This window comes from Lipotes vexillifer, unplaced genomic scaffold (genome assembly GCF_000442215.2).
Source record: "Lipotes vexillifer unplaced genomic scaffold, Lipotes_vexillifer_v1.1 scaffold61, whole genome shotgun sequence".
Classification (NCBI taxonomy): domain Eukaryota; kingdom Metazoa; phylum Chordata; class Mammalia; order Artiodactyla; family Lipotidae; genus Lipotes; species Lipotes vexillifer.
Window position 1 is genome coordinate 2,401,100 of NW_006787051.1, and position 15,794 is coordinate 2,416,893.

Genomic DNA, 15,794 nt, shown 5'->3' on the forward strand with positions numbered 1-15,794 from the left:
TAACTAGCAAAACCAAATGGCCTTCAAGACCCAACTCAGTCATCACCTCCTCTGTGAAATATTTCTTGATCTCCTGGCAGGATCTGTTTGTCTACTCTGCAAGCCCACAGCAGTTTAGGATGCCTTTATCATGGTATTTATATCATTTTATCACTGCTACTTGCACTCCCTCTCCCCCACAGTTGTGAGCCCCTTGAAGTCTATCTACTTTCATATTTCATTCAGAGTGGGCAACCAATTAATGTGTTTAATAAATGAAACACTTAAAAAGACTCTTTAAAAAAAAAACCCACAGAAACAGCTGCCCCCTCCATTAGATGAGGGAATTTGAGTGGATAGATTTACATAGTCTATCCACTCAAATTCAAGAGAAGAAAAAAAATTTATATATATATATATTTTTAATATATATGTGTGTATATGATCATTAGGCTCTAGATTTGATCACTAGAAGAGATTATAGTCTTTTCTCGCCCCTTTAAAAACTGAAATGCCAAATCTGAAAACACAGGAGCAGAATAAATCTTTTAAAGTCACTCCTTACTTTGGGATCATTGGAATTCAAGAAAAGAAAGCTGTTATCTCAATATTACTGGCTGGATCCTAGAATGCCTAAGAGATGCAGTATAACTTCAGATGCCTCTAGGGAGCCTAGCTCCCAGTGCCCACCAGACTGGGGTCCAGCAGCATGTCCACTGAAGACACCCAGTTCCACCCATGTGTCCTGCCCATTTTCCTACACTGGGCTCTGGTTGCCATGTGAGTAGGCAGGTTTACACAAGAGCTCTTTAGGACTTTACAATTTTCCTTTTCTACCTCTGAGTGGCAATGTGGTTAAGAAGGGAAAAACTAAAAATTCAGGAGTAGAGAAAAGAGTCATCAGACTGGAGTCCAGGTCCTGGTTACAGGGCGGTGAGATCCTGAGCAAGTCCCTGTCCCCCACAGGGCCTCTGCTTTTTCCTGCATATAATGAGAGGGCTATTGGGCTGCTGGAACTAGCTGTTCTCCAATGGTCCCTTCTAGCTTCAATGTTCTACTGCATTGTTCTTTGGCGGTCACCCAGACCCGTGGTTCTATCCTAGTCACCTAGTCCCCTTGCTTTCTGAATGAGTCCAAAGCAGCAGAAAGACTTCTTGTTTCAGGAGCTACAGAGCCTCCATCTAATCCTTTCAGCAGAACCCCATGGGGCTCTGGAGTCGTCTGCTCGGGATCAGATAGAAGAAGACCATCACCAACATAAGGCAACCTTTCCTAGAGGAAAAGATGGGAGATTCAGACTCCCTGCCTAAGAGCAGCTGGCCTAAGAGAAGAAAGGCACCAAACACAGGGTGGGGAAATTAGGAAATGGCCTGGGAAGTGCCTGGAAGAAAATGCAGCTCTGCCAGGGACTCACTCCTAGCCATCAGTCTGAGACAAAGCAGCCTTTACAAAGCAGAAGCACTGGCAACATCTAACAAAGTTCTCTTGGAAGACAATCTGCTTACTGCCAATCAAGCAGTCTCTTCATGGGCTCTACCAGGGCCTTTGCATCAACAAAACAAACGCGTTCCTCCAGATGGCAATTCCAGCCCTCCTCTGCCTGGGAGCCACGGCCACAGCTGGCAGGACCTCCAGGGCGCTGGCCACTGCTACACATACTTTGCTTCACAGCCTTCCTGGGAAAACAGAGAAATACCGATTCTTTGCTCAAGTCCTGGCATTTTATGGTAGGAAATTCTTCCAGGTCCTTATTCCTGACCTAATCCCACCTGCCTCCGACCCTTTTCCCACCTACTCCCCTCCGACCCTGAGGCTCTGAACTCAGAAAGTGTGGGCTCAGCCTATAATTATCCTAGATCCCACTGCCCTGTGGTGAAGCGGTTGCTGGACATCTTCATGCTGGGTTGAGCACACTCTCCTTCTGTGCGCCAGCCTTCCGGCCCCAGTCCACCTCCACTCAGCTCACAACCCTCAATATGAGGCTCAAAGTTCAGATCCCCAGGACACAAGGTACTCAGTGCCTTGATCCAGTCCCTCGGAGTATCTGTCACAGAGTGTATATATGGGCTAATTTCTGGACTCTCTCAAATCCACAGGCCCCTGACCACTGCCCCTTGTTAAGTCCAAGCATTTTAACACTGGGCCACATAAACACAGTCTTGGGACCAAGGAGGCAGTATCCCAGACCCCCTCTAGAAGCCCCATTTACCCTTCCAGAATGGGCTTCTCATGTTTACTTGGCTCAGAACTCCAAGCTCAACCAAGATCTTACCCGTCATGACTAAAGCTTCAGGATGAGGGAGGTAGGGTGCAAAGTGAAGGAAAAGGAGATGGAGGAATAAGAGGAATGTGCACTCAAACAGCTTTTCCATGATATAACCAAGAAAACACCTTGAGCCTCAGAAAGGAGTACCCCTTAGAATAAGATCTGGGCAAAGCTGTGGGAAATGTGGGTCCAGCCATATCACCTCCTCCATACTGTCTCCCCTTATTTTCCCAGGTTGGACTGGATTCTCTACCTCCACCCCCTGTACTCCCTGGGACAGTCTACTACTCCTGCATCTGCCGTGTTCATATTTTAGTGATATTTAGTTCATATTTTCGTATTTTAGTGCACCAAGGCTCGTCCAGCTCATTTCTCCTACTAGCCTATGTCTTAACTCTGAAGCCTAGTTTAGGGTTCTGTACCGAGTACAATTAATAAATTTTTAACATATGAACCTAAGAAACCAACCAACTAATCGATCTAACAAATAAGGGATCAACAATATCACCACAGAACCTAAACCATTTGGTGCTTAGCACCTCAGGGTGGTCCAAGGTTTTCAAGGTGTGGTACATATATACAAGATGATTACAAGTGGTATAAGAACATTTAAAAAATTTTTAATGCTCTTGTATTTATCTTAATGTGTATTTTTAAAAAAAGATAACCAGCTATTAACTCCATTTTCACTGAAGCCATTGAGTAGACCAATGCTAAAGAAGGTATATATGTTTTTTGTTTGCTTTTAGTTTTGTTTTGCTAAAATTAGTGGGTAAACCTTTAAAGAGAAATGGGATACTTACGCAACCTCAAAGTATCTCTCTCAGAATACATATTAATTACAAAGGCAGAAACAGGGAACTTGTCAGTGGAGAAACCTGGCAGACATTACCTTCACCAAGTGATCAAAGTTAACATTATTAGTAATAAGTTACACTGACATCATGTACCCCTGACATGAAGCAATGAGAAGTGCACTGCACTTCTGTGGTGTTCTTCCCAAAAATCCATAACCTTAATCTAATTATGAGAAAACATCAAACAAACCAACTTGAGGGACATTGTATAAAATGCCTTCCCAGTACTCCTCAAAAGTCTCAAGGTCATAAAAGGCAAGGACAGACGGAAGAACTGCCATAGCCTGGAGGAGACTAAGTAAGACACAACACCTAAATGTAATGTGGGATCCTGGATTCCATCCTGGAACAGAAAAAGGACCTTAATGGGAAAGACTAATGAAATACAATTAAGGCTATAGTTCACATTATACCAACATTCATTTCTTAGTTGATAAGTATACCATAGTTATGTTAGATTAGGGGAACTTGTACTGTCTTCGCAGACTTTCTGCAAGTCTAAAATTATTTAAAAATAAAAAGTCTTGTAAAAGCTAATTTAAAGATAAATAAATAAAAGTATATATGGTACATATCATAAACATGGGTGAGAATGACTCAAGTTTGAGAAGCAAGAGTGGCCACCCTTCAAACCCTACCTCCAAGGAAAGCTGCCCCAGAATAAGAAGAACAGCTGTAGAAGAATATTTAGTAAAATGGGAAAGTGTTCAGTTTATATTACTTGGAGAAAAAGTAATTATCCCATTTTGTTAAAAAAAAAAATATATATATATATATATATGCCACATATATAATGCATAGAAAAAATGTCTGTATTGAAATAAAGATAACCTATCCTGAACCAAGTACAGATGGCATTTATTAAATAGTAAATGGGATATAGCTTTTGGAAAGCATCTTGGCTAGATCAATTAAAATGCTCATATCCTGTGACTCAGTGGCCTCATTTCTGGGAAGCTGTCCTAAGAATAAAATGCCCAAGTATGAGGGGAAAAAATGCATGTTCCCAGCATTATTTATAATAATGAAAATTAGAAACAAACTCCATGTGAGTCATTACTAAATTGGTAAATGTCAAGTGTTTTTTGACCATGACCCATACTAAAAAATAAGTTTTATATAGTAATACAGAATGTGCATGTATGAGACAGCGTGTGTGCACGTGTGTATGTATACAAAACAGAATCAAAAAGTTTCTGCAAACAATACTTATCTCTACTATGTGTGATGCTCTCTGCCATTTTCTACCCTAATCTATTTCATTAAGAAAACAAACAAAGCTTGTAGAGCCCCACGAGATTGATTCCCCATCCCACTAATGATGACCTGCAGTCTGAGAAACACTGCACTAGATGGATAATTGTGCAGCCATTAAAAGAAGTGACTACAATCCACAAACTGGTAACAGTGATTGGCTCTAGGGAAAAATGATGACCTGCAGTCTGAGAAACACTGCACTAGATGGATAATTGTGCAGCCATTAAAAGAAGTGACTACAATCCACAAACTGGTAACAGTGATTGGCTCTAGCGAAAGAAAAGAGAAAGAATGTAGGAGGAAGATTTGCTTTTCACGCTACATCTTTTTGTACCTTTTGAATTTGCAATACATACACGTATTATTTATTTAAAAAGTGACTGTGAAGACTTTAACAGTATCAGACAGTGCTAATTTTGCATGACAAAGCTATAACTACATTAAAATGTAGAAAACACATACAAGCGAGAAAGGAAATTATACCAAAACAATAAACACATTAGCAATTTTTTCCTTCTTACTAAGTTCTAAATATACCCCACGGTTACTGTTTTACTTCTACAATTTAACATATATTTATTTTCTAAAATTAATGCAATTATTGGCAAGGGTACATAGGAGATTTCAAAGCTAATGGTAATGTTTTCTGTATTAAGCTGGGTGGTAGATACATGAATACTCACAGTTAAACTGTACATATAAAAAACATATACTCTATATTTTACTAATATTTTTAAAATGAAAGATTGCAAAAGTGGACCATTTTTTCAGGTCTGCCTCTCCTCACCCTCAAACTCAAGCAGACACTCCAACAAAGTGTGGGATAGGATTTAAAAGCATCAGTCAAATGGATACCTTCCATTTTTGTAAACAGGTTGTAACACGTTAGAACCTGGCTTCTAAAGATTTCCATTTAGAACTTTGTAGGTGGGCTAGTTTCAGCGTTCCACTTTGTAGGTGGGCTAGTTTCAGCGTTCCATTCACACTCAGGACTCTCTTTTAGTGTGTTTTCTTGATTTCCCTTCCCCCGCCCCCACTAAGCCATTGTTTATGCCTTCATATTTTAAATCACATATAAGCTCTTCTGAGCAAAGGGACCATTTCTTATTCATCTTTGAATTTCCAACAGGCTATAATGCAGTGTTTTCTTTACACACAGCAAATGCTCAATAAGTATTTATTAAATAGGCAATATCATAGGCAAAACTCCAGAACAGAGTATATGAAACACAAAAAGTAGCAAGGACATAAAGAAGGAAGCACTGATCACTGGAGATTAAATAAAGTCATGCTAAAAAAGTCATTACTTTTATTTAATAAAGTTAACATGGAATTATAGTAGAGAATAAAGGAGATAATATATGTAAAACACTCAGCAATAGATAGTAAGTGGTCTATAAATAATAGTCTGGGGGTTTAAAAAATAATATGCACACATATTTACCTAATATATATTTACATATGATATATATTATGTATCACATAAATAAACACATACATATGCACACACATATATCAAAGAATGCCAGGACACAATTTATCTGGACTTCAGAAAAATCTCTCTTGATCTTATGGATAAAACAGGAAGGCACTGGCAGTAGCACCATCTGGTAACTCAGGACAGTTGGGTCCAAATGGAAGAGTAAAATGGATCAGTATCGACTACGAAGGAGTACTCTGGAACTCCTAGAAGTCTGGACATTCCCATCTGTTCTAATCCTAGCCTGGTCACCCTTTTTTATCAATGACTCCGGTAAGGCGTGCTTATCAAAAATGCATGTAACAAATTAATTGAGGGAAAATTAACATATTAGAGATAATTCCAAAAAAAAGGGCCTCCACACACTTAGAACCATAGGTTAAGTATAACAATATTAAATTTTAAAAGGACAAAAGATATCATTTTACACTTAAGTTTATTAAAAAAAAAACTGCATGACAACAGGATGAAAATGGTAGAAGTAAATTTTTGTGACTTTCTGTTTGAATAAAAAAAAAAAAAGAATGGTATAAGTGAAAGACACTTGAGGAATGGTTCAATATGAGTCAACTGATGAGTCCCTGTGATTTTGAGTTTACTGACCGACATACAGAATCCAGATCAAATGAGGTCCATGTCTTACTTTGCTCCATTCTGGTTAGAACAATAGTGTATCCAGGGGACACACACTATATTTGCAGACCCAAGGGTAACAGGAGCCCTAATAATGTCCCAGGCAAGTATGCTGAAGAGAAAAAGAAAATCAAGTCTGTGGAGTCCCTTAAATTGAGAAATAAGATAACATCTCTGGTTCATGAAGCTCTTAAGTCCCCCTACAGAACAGGAAGATAAAAAACTACCCCATGACTTACTCCCCATGGAGTCATCTCTGGGAACTAGTGGCTAGATGAGATAAAGAAAGCTCACAGAAAGAAGAGACAGCTGAGCCCTGCCTGATCTGCCCTTTGTGCCTTCCACCACTCACATCAGAGCCTCTCATTTGAGGCTCTGACCATCCAAGTTCTAGTGAGGACGCTGAGAAGCTCAGGAATCCAAACAATTCTTACCCATCATCTCCCCAGACCATGGTTCATCATATCAGAATTACAAAGTGATGTTTTTAACCATCAGAGTGAATTCTTGTGGATCTTTAACCTTCTATACTAAGCTGTCATCTGATAGCTGTTGTGAGCAAGGACTCGGCTTTGACTGTTGTAACTGAAACATTAGACAGTAGGAATGCAGCAGTTCAGCTCCGTCAGGCATTGCTGGGACGTATACATACCAGCGTATCTCCCGTAATGAGAAACTACAGTGCTTCTAAGGACTTAAGAAGAATCAGGAGGAGAGAAGAGCAGTGGCCCCTCAAAATTCAGTTCTTATCCTAGGGACATGGATGGTGGCCCTGGTCTACAGATGAGTGTCCTACTAAACAAACTTCAATGTCCTATGGTAGAAGATGCCATTTTTTAAACCCTTCTCTCTCTTTTCCCCCAAGGATAGGAACCTAGAAGTGTCTAATTTATGCAATGATTAGCTCCTTCCTTAACAATACGTACACTAGGTGCATCCCATTTTTATGTAAAACAGAGCTAGTCTGCCTTTTGTATAAAAAGAGGTGCTTATAAACGTTCATTCACTTAGAGATCAACTCAGAGAATGGGTGAGATGATGAGAGGAAAAACAGAGGAACGTGGAGGGAGAGAAGAGTGCAATTTAAGATCCTGAAGGACAGAAACAGGAGGAAGCTTGTTTGGAAGTCTGAGAATAGCATATCTGGGGGAATTCCTGAGCATTACTCCCTGGGATGTCAAAGAACATATCTGAGTACCACTTAGCCTTTGAAGGAAAGAAAAAAATTCAGAAAGCCTATATTCCTTACCTGGGTGAACACGATTGTCTATACCCCATATAACGGGTTAGCTGACGCTGCTAATGACAGCATTATTAGGAAGAGGGCAGAGTAAAACAAACAAAAAAACACACAAAAGGTCAAGGACTACTGTCCCCAGCACAGCAGTTGCCAGCAGAAGACTTCTTTCTCACAAGCTGTGGGACTCCAGAGCTATAACTGGGAGACACTGGCTCTCCTCATACCCAAGCAAGCAAAGGAAGTCAACCATGTTAAGAGTCCTCAAGGTGATGCAAGACTGCAGCCACTCATCATCGATGCAGATAACATCTGCAATCAGTGATGCAGGGACACTCATCTTCCAAGGAAAAGGCCCACAGGAGCTGAGGAGGGGAAATTTACTCAGGAAAAATCCACCAAGAAAATGAGGCATGACTGTGTCTATGTGCTTCCAAGAGAGTAACCACTGCTTATTAAATTAGTGTTCCTCTTCAGACTCAGGATTTCCCCAAACACAGCCCACAGAAACATAGCCACCAGCCAATCACGAAGGGTCAGAGACCCAGAGACAGCTGTGAGAGCTGTGAGAGGCGAAGAGGAGACTAAATTGGGCTGCGGAGGTTTGCAAAATGTTTTTAAGGACAGTGAAGGTGACCCCGACTCTATTTTTCTTTCTTCAACCATGATCTCTCTCTCTCTGCTGTCTCCTGCTGTATGGGGCGGTGAGAATGAACACAAGGAGGGAGATCAAGAGCTCTTTGAATAGAAAGCAAGAACCTGAAGGGTAATTGACTGTGGAGGTGAGGGAGGGTCCAGAATCACTCCCAGATTCCGGCTTGATCACTGAGCACCAGCCACCACAGCAGGGAATAGAGACAAAACAGAATATTCCAAGGTGCTATGCTGTAGTCATGTCTGAGTTTAACCAAGAGAGGAAGTTGCTCCAACACAGGACGTTATCTAGACAAGACAGACAAGAGTGGAGAGAACAGAGATGGAGGAAGGGGAATTAGACTGGAAAAATAGTTAAGGAGAAAAAATAAAAAAGGAAAGGAAGGAAAGAGGAAAAGGGAAATGGAGAGAAGTGCACGCATGCGTATGCGTGTGTGTGTGTGTGTGTGTGTGTGTGTGTGTGTGTGTGTATTTTAAGAGGAGGTGGGGAGAGGACGTGGATAACACAAACAGCCATAACTCTGCAAATACTGAGTTCAAATATGGGCCACAGCCTACTAACAGCAGAGTGTGTCCTCTTCGGTAGTTAGGTTCTGGGGTCAGCGTATAACATGAAAATCACGTGGAAACAAATTACTCTTGAAATTCCCTTAGAAAGGCACCACCCTGGAAACCAGCCACAGTCTCTGAGGAAACCCAATTCAATACTTTTCATATACATTATTTTAATGCACTCTTAAGAATCTCAGAACTAGAAGGACCCAAGGAGTCCGTCCTCCTTATACAGTGGTTCTCAAAAAGAATTCCTAGTAGTAGAACCACTGATCTAGTCTGAAGCTTCTTGAATAAGCTTCATTTTGCTCAGAGAGACTGGTAATCACCTAATGTCACCTAACTAGACAAGACTTTTCTCTGACCCCAGACTCCTTCCTCCATGCTTCTCTTGTCTTAAATTTCCCCTAGGAGATAGAAGGCCAAGATTGGAGGTCCCATTATACCACTAAACAGTTGTGTGAGTTGGGAATAGTACCCTCTCCTTTCTTGGCTCTAATCTCCCCATCTGGACAATGAAGCCAGATTAGATGAACTCTAAGAGCCCAGACAACTCTGAGATACTTACTGAATGAAAAAGTGCTTTGAAAAGCACTTCACAAACATAAGATATCGTAATGGTCAACTCTCACGGGGCAGAAATGTTGGCATCCTACGTCTTTCCCCTCAATTTTACCCTTAATATCCCATGTCCAGGTCCTACTTATTCTACTTTTGAATATTCTCTAGGATTCACCCCCTTCCTCTCTATTCTGGTTGCGTACGACCCATACTCTTTGGCGGGTCTCCTTACTGCCAATCTCTGTCCTCTCCAAAATTAGCCTACTCTCTTCCACAAGAGTGCTTCCCACGAAATTCCACTTTCGCTGCATCCCTTCCCATCCCCTGAGCACCAAGGCAGATCGTCGTTGCAGGGACCCTGGAAAGCCACACCCTTTCTAGGTCCCTGCCCTTCTCCACAAACAGAACACCTCTCCTTTGCTTATATAAAGTCGATCCAACCTTCAAAGATCAGAAAAGATCCTGCCTCCACCAAGAAAGTTTTCCTATAGTTTTAAGAACCTTCTTATTTCTGAACTATAAACACATTCACAGTTAGTAACCAAACACAGTTAAGATCTCTATATTCTCTATTTGTTTAACAAATTTTGTCTCTCCCAATAGATGATAAATTCCCTCGGTGAGACAAAAAGCTTTATATAATATTTGAATCACAATGTTGGTTAAGCTGAAAACTTCAGCTAGTATTATTGACGGTTTGATGGCTGAAAAGCAAGATATTTTGCCCTTGACCTTTCGCAGGAAATGTTGGGGGTGCGGGGAGTGGGGAAGGGAAGGGGTGGAATCAATACTCCCCCAACTCCTGAAGTACCTTCCCACCATTCTCCCAACTTTCACCTATTCTGTTTGAACCCTCTATCACAGGTTCAAATCAACTTCTTCCCTAGGGATGAGTCTCAGCACATCAGAGCAGTATATGCTCTGTAATATTTAGTTATATTTAGACAGTTATATTTAGCTCCATTCGTAATCCTGATCAGTCTTGATCAGTCCGCATGATAGCAGCAGCTGCTTACAATCCCTGACAGTGATGGGAAGGTAAAGGCAAGAGAGAAATGCAGAAGGAGGAAGAGCCAAAAACTAGCAGGGATTTTGTAATATACATTTCAGATTTGGGCCCTTGAGGGAGGTCTGCTTCAAATTAAGCCCCATCTGTTCTCAAGCGCCAAAGAGGCAGGACGTCCATGGGAAGGCTCTGTAACCTGTCAGCACATAGACACCTCTACAGGCCATACCACTGAGGACTGCAAAAATGCTTCTCATCCTTAGGGAGCCAACAAACTGGAGGTGGGGACTCTGACTGGCCATCCCTGCCAAGGGATGCTAACATGTGCTGTCACCACCCAGAGTGTCAACGTAACCAGACTGGAAAGACACCCAGAAGACAGATGCTCTTACCTGCCTCTAAGCTCCTTCCCCACAAAAGGCATCTGCTGCACCCATCTCCAGAGCCAAAGATCACAGGAAACCGAGCACTAATCTTCCTCCACACCCCCTTCCTTCCAGAGTGGCAAGGAGACAGGAAAGCAAGTCAGAGAAAGTTTTAAGGAGAATCAATACCACACCGCACCCCATGAAAAGCTAGCTCCTGGTCCCAGGACTGCAAGAAAGGGCAACTCCACATTCAAACTCCTGGTTATCTCCAGGGGCTGGTCTCCATGGAACTGCCCTAGCATTCTGCATCACAGAGGCATGAAGCAACCGCACCCCACAGAGCCCCAGAGGCAGAGAGTTAGGCAGAAAGGAATGCAGACGGCTTCCCAGAAGTGCCCAGCAGAGAAGGAAACCAAGAGCTTACCACAGCTTCCTGGGCCCAGAAGGGGAGGAACTAGGCTCTCAGAAGAAAGACTTCAGCAGCTCAGAGACCTTGAAGGTCCTCATATCTGAAAGCCCAAAAGAGGAGAAAAGTACCATAGTGGGAAGACGCCTGGACAGAACAAGCCTGGGCTGGCCCCAGGTGGCTTCCAGTAAGCAGTGGCTACGCTGAACGTGAGCAAGAGTCTTAGAGAAACCCGAAGCTATTGTTGGCCCCAAAGGAACCCAAGGCAGGCCTGGGATGGGGACGTCTGAACCACCTAGTATAAGTTTTGCTGGTGGCTTTACCACCTGCCTTCCATGCAGGGGCTTCATACAGCTGACAGGAACACAAAGCTAGTCAGCAGATGGGCTTCATAGGCTCCATGAAGTTTTCCTACAGTGCCTCCCAGCTCTGTTGTCTTTGTCATGCTCCAGAGGACACAAAGCTCTTCCATTCCTACTGTGAGTTGTAGGCTTCCCAAGGAGCCCCACCACAGTTCCCAGAAACCCATACAGAGGCAAGGCTGAGCAAAGAGGAAGATCTTCCCTGCAGACGTGCTTTCTCCAATTTGTCACATATTATGGCTTTGTGAGGCTCTGTTCTAGGATAAGCACAGGGGAAGGGGCAGAACATAGAAAGGAGGTGATCGGAACACCCTCCTGTTGTATACTAAGCAGCCACATTAAACATATCAAACGAAAATAATCAAATAATTTTAACTGAAAAATGAGTTAAATCATAAACTGCTTTCCCTTCCAAGAAAAGGGAAATTCCTAATACAGATTCCCAAAAACCCAGACAACGTTTCTCCTTCTCCTCTCATATCTAACCCCAGTTTGGAAACCTCATCAGTTGTCAGCATTAAAACAAACTACACACGGACACACAGAGACACACGCGTCTGCTCAATCCTCAAAGCTCTGTTCCCACAGCCAAGGTTACAAGACCCTTTCCAACTTCAGGTCCCTGTGGGGACAGCAGGAGGCAAGAATTAGACGAAGGCTTTTCCCAAGCAAAGGCCTTGTCTCCCAATAGGATTGGGGGTGGCTTTAGACACCCCCAAGTGCAGGAAGGAGGCTGAGCACCTGGAATCCCCCCTTCCTCCACAGCACCAGTAAACCAGCTGACGTCATCTCTCTGGTAGCCACATGTCTGCCTCCCAGCCTCTGGGATTTTGCCCATCCTCACCTCAAAATTGCAAAATAAGTGTCTGGAGCTAGTTAGTTCAGTTACTTACAGCCTGGTACCAGTGAGACAAAGGTGAAAGGTTTGCTCCTTATACAAATCATTAGTTTCACCCTGCCCTGTGGCCACAGGTTTTACTCCCGTCCCTTGATCAAAATGCATGCTGCTTTTTGCAGAGACGAGACCAAAGATGAGCTCAAACCATCTCTGGGCACCACAGAAAGAAAGACAAAGGAAGAGGTAATCAGTTACGGACCCACTTCTTTAGAACTACATGACATATACTATCCCCAGGCAAAAACATATGGATAAACTTTCCCACTCTAACAGGAAATTCTCAGTCACTTGGAACCTAGTAGAGCTTGGAATTTTATTCAAAAAATTGTTCCATTTTCCTGAATTCTTCGTTCCACAAAGAGATGCTACAGTTTACACACAGAGCACAGGGACATCATCAGTTTTCATAAATTGGCAGCAGATTTATCCCACTGGAAATAGACACAGCTTCAAACTAGAAGCTTTCCATTTAAGACCTGACACAGCAACACAACAAGAATGTATTATTTCCTACTCAAGAATAGGAGCAGATAATTCAATTAACTCCACTAAACAACATGTTTCAAGAACGTGATCCTGTCAGAATTGGATCATGATATTCAAAGTAGGGGGACGTCTTCAGGCTTTAAGCTAAAGTATTTCCTGAAGTTACACATAGCAAAAAAAAAAAAGAGAGAGAGAGAGAGAGGGTAAGAGAAGAGCTTAGTCAGGCATGGCACACTCCAGTACCTCCAGCTGCCACGCAGAGACTCAGACCAAAGGAAGGACCCAGCTTTCCTGATGGAGCACCAGGCCTCCTCTGGAAGCACTTTTCTTCCTCTCCATATGACAGGAATGGAGTCGGCCCCTTCCACAGCAATATCACCCTTAGGGGCCAGAGGATGAAGCCTGTTTTTGCACTGAACACTACTTTGTCAGTCAGTCACCTTTACAAGTTGAAGAAATTTTCCCAAAGAAACAATGTTAGATATGGTAGCTGCATGCCCAAATAGGCTCATTACTGAACATGGCTAAAATACTATTTATATAAAGATACAAGAAAAATTACCTGTGTAAATAAATACTTGCAATAAAACAAAAGAGAAATAAAATTAAATAATTTTTACATATCCCAAAATTGTGGTCCTGGAAGAAGGACATATTAATTGAAAGACAGGTATTTTTAAGGGTTCCAGAAGGTATTCACAAGGACAAGACTGATAGCACTCATTCTTCACATCATCTCATTCCACTCCCAAATGTGTGACTTTCCTTTCCAAAGTATTCTCGGTATCATGCTTATCAGCCATGACTGGGGCTAGCTTTCACTCCACAACCAAAGAGGGAAGGGGACAAGGAGAGTATTTCTTGAGGTAACTACACAACACAGGTAGAAGAGAAAGAAGGTTAAAGAGGATGTGAGTAGGATTTGAGAAACACCCACCTGAAGGGGAACTATGAGCTATGACTCGTGAGAAACACGGAAGGCAGAGGGTTTGTGAGTATCCAGGGCTGGAGCGGCAGGGAGGATACATCGGGCATTATGGTGACAGCTATCAGTTGGGCCATCTCCCTATGACAAGTTGGTTTAAGAACAAGTGAGACGGGGGAAAGTACCAAATAGCCAGACCTGGGCTCACAACTCTTATCAAGCCCCAGATCAAACCATTATTTCGCCCAGACGATGCTGGCATTCACAACAAACACAACTGTAGAGCCTATAGGAAATGTTTATGCCTGTTCTCTTGGAGCTGGATGAGTTGGAGTACCCAGCTATCTAAAGGAAAGGAACTATCTCAGAGCTCCACGTCATCTAGCTCTAACAGTCCCAGTAAAGCAGAAGGCATCCTCACTGGTGATGTAGGGTCAGCATGGAGTCAGAGCATATAGAGTAAGTTTAAAATAAAAAAAAGAGAAAGAGAGAGAGGAAGGAAGGAAAGAAGGAAGAAAGGATGGGAGGGAAGGAGGAAGGAAGGAAGAAAGAGAGAGAAAGGAGCACTGTGGTGTATGTCACAGGAACTTAAGATAAATTAAAGGATTGCAGAATAGCAAAGAAGGTCCAGTTGAACGCATACAGAGTCAATTATGTAACTCTTCCCCCCAGAACTACTCTACTCAGTTCCATGACTTTCCCTAGCAAGGTGCAGCAGCCTGAGAGCCTCCCGAGGTTGGGTGTAGCAAGAGTGAGTGCAGGTCCTTATCACTAACCCTGCAGGGACAAATATCCCTCTGGACTCATTTACCAAAGTCTCTGCTGATTATGCCTGACGAAGGATCACAGGGCAGCAAAAGGCTTTGGAGACTGTCTTCCAAATCTGCACTGGAGGAAACCAACACAAATCTTTAACTGGAAAGAAAAAGTATAAACTAGGCAAGACCTGATTAAATCCCAGAATCATTTCAGAGGGGGACAGGGAGAGATCGGGAAGAAATGTACCTCTGCCTACGTGAGTACGTGTGTGAGAGCTATGGTTTACACAGGCAGACGTTAAACTACTTTGTTCTTCTTCAAAGACTTGCCTCTCACGAACACCAAGGGGGCATCTCTCAGTTCTTTTGTCTACTTTTAACTCCTAGTTCCTGGTGATAGGGTCCCCCAAATATCACCCCCTTCCTTGCTGGAACCAAACCATACCACCCTCAGGGCACAAGAACTGGAACGCAGCCATGCACAGAAGGAGTGACCAACAAATGCAGAAGTTGGACATGTTAGCAAACATTTAAGGTTTCTGGAAACTGCTACTTCCAAGGACCATTCTCCACATGGTGAGGAAATCAAAGCCAGGTGAAGATCTGGGCTGAGTTTCAAATATTTCTGGGTTTATGAAGGAGGTGGAAGGTGGGAGGTAGAATTCTGGAACTGAACCCACAAAAGGCCAAGCCTCCCACACCTCAAGGGTGACAGCAAACAGGTGTGGACCTAGAGCAGCCCCAGTGGTGGACAAGGCAGCTATCTCTTGAAGTCATCCTTGTCAGAGAATTTCCACCACTTCGTTATCACTTTTTCAAAGTGACTAGACATATTCATTTTATCTATATTTGGATGTGAGTTTCCTTCTGGCTCCATTAATGATAGTCATGGTCACGGTTCTCTGCCTCTAGCCCATCTACTCTCCTTGATCCCCCAGGCTTACTGTCTGGGTTCCTATCTCCATAGATTCCTGTCTTCTTTATCATAAGGTCCCTTTTGACAAAAGGAAATTGAGACACAGAAATGTGACTTGCACAAGATCACACTGCAAATTAGTAGCACAGCAGGGATTAGAATCCAATTCTCCGAACTCTAGTCCAGCACTCTT

General features: G+C 42.7%; 1 protein-coding gene across 1 annotated transcript in view; it reads right to left on the reverse strand.

Moving 5' to 3' along the window:
* Positions 1-15,794, reverse strand: part of DENND2B (DENN domain containing 2B) — a 133,820-nt gene that overhangs the window by 117,262 nt on the left and 764 nt on the right. The gene's annotated exons all lie outside the window — the stretch shown is intronic.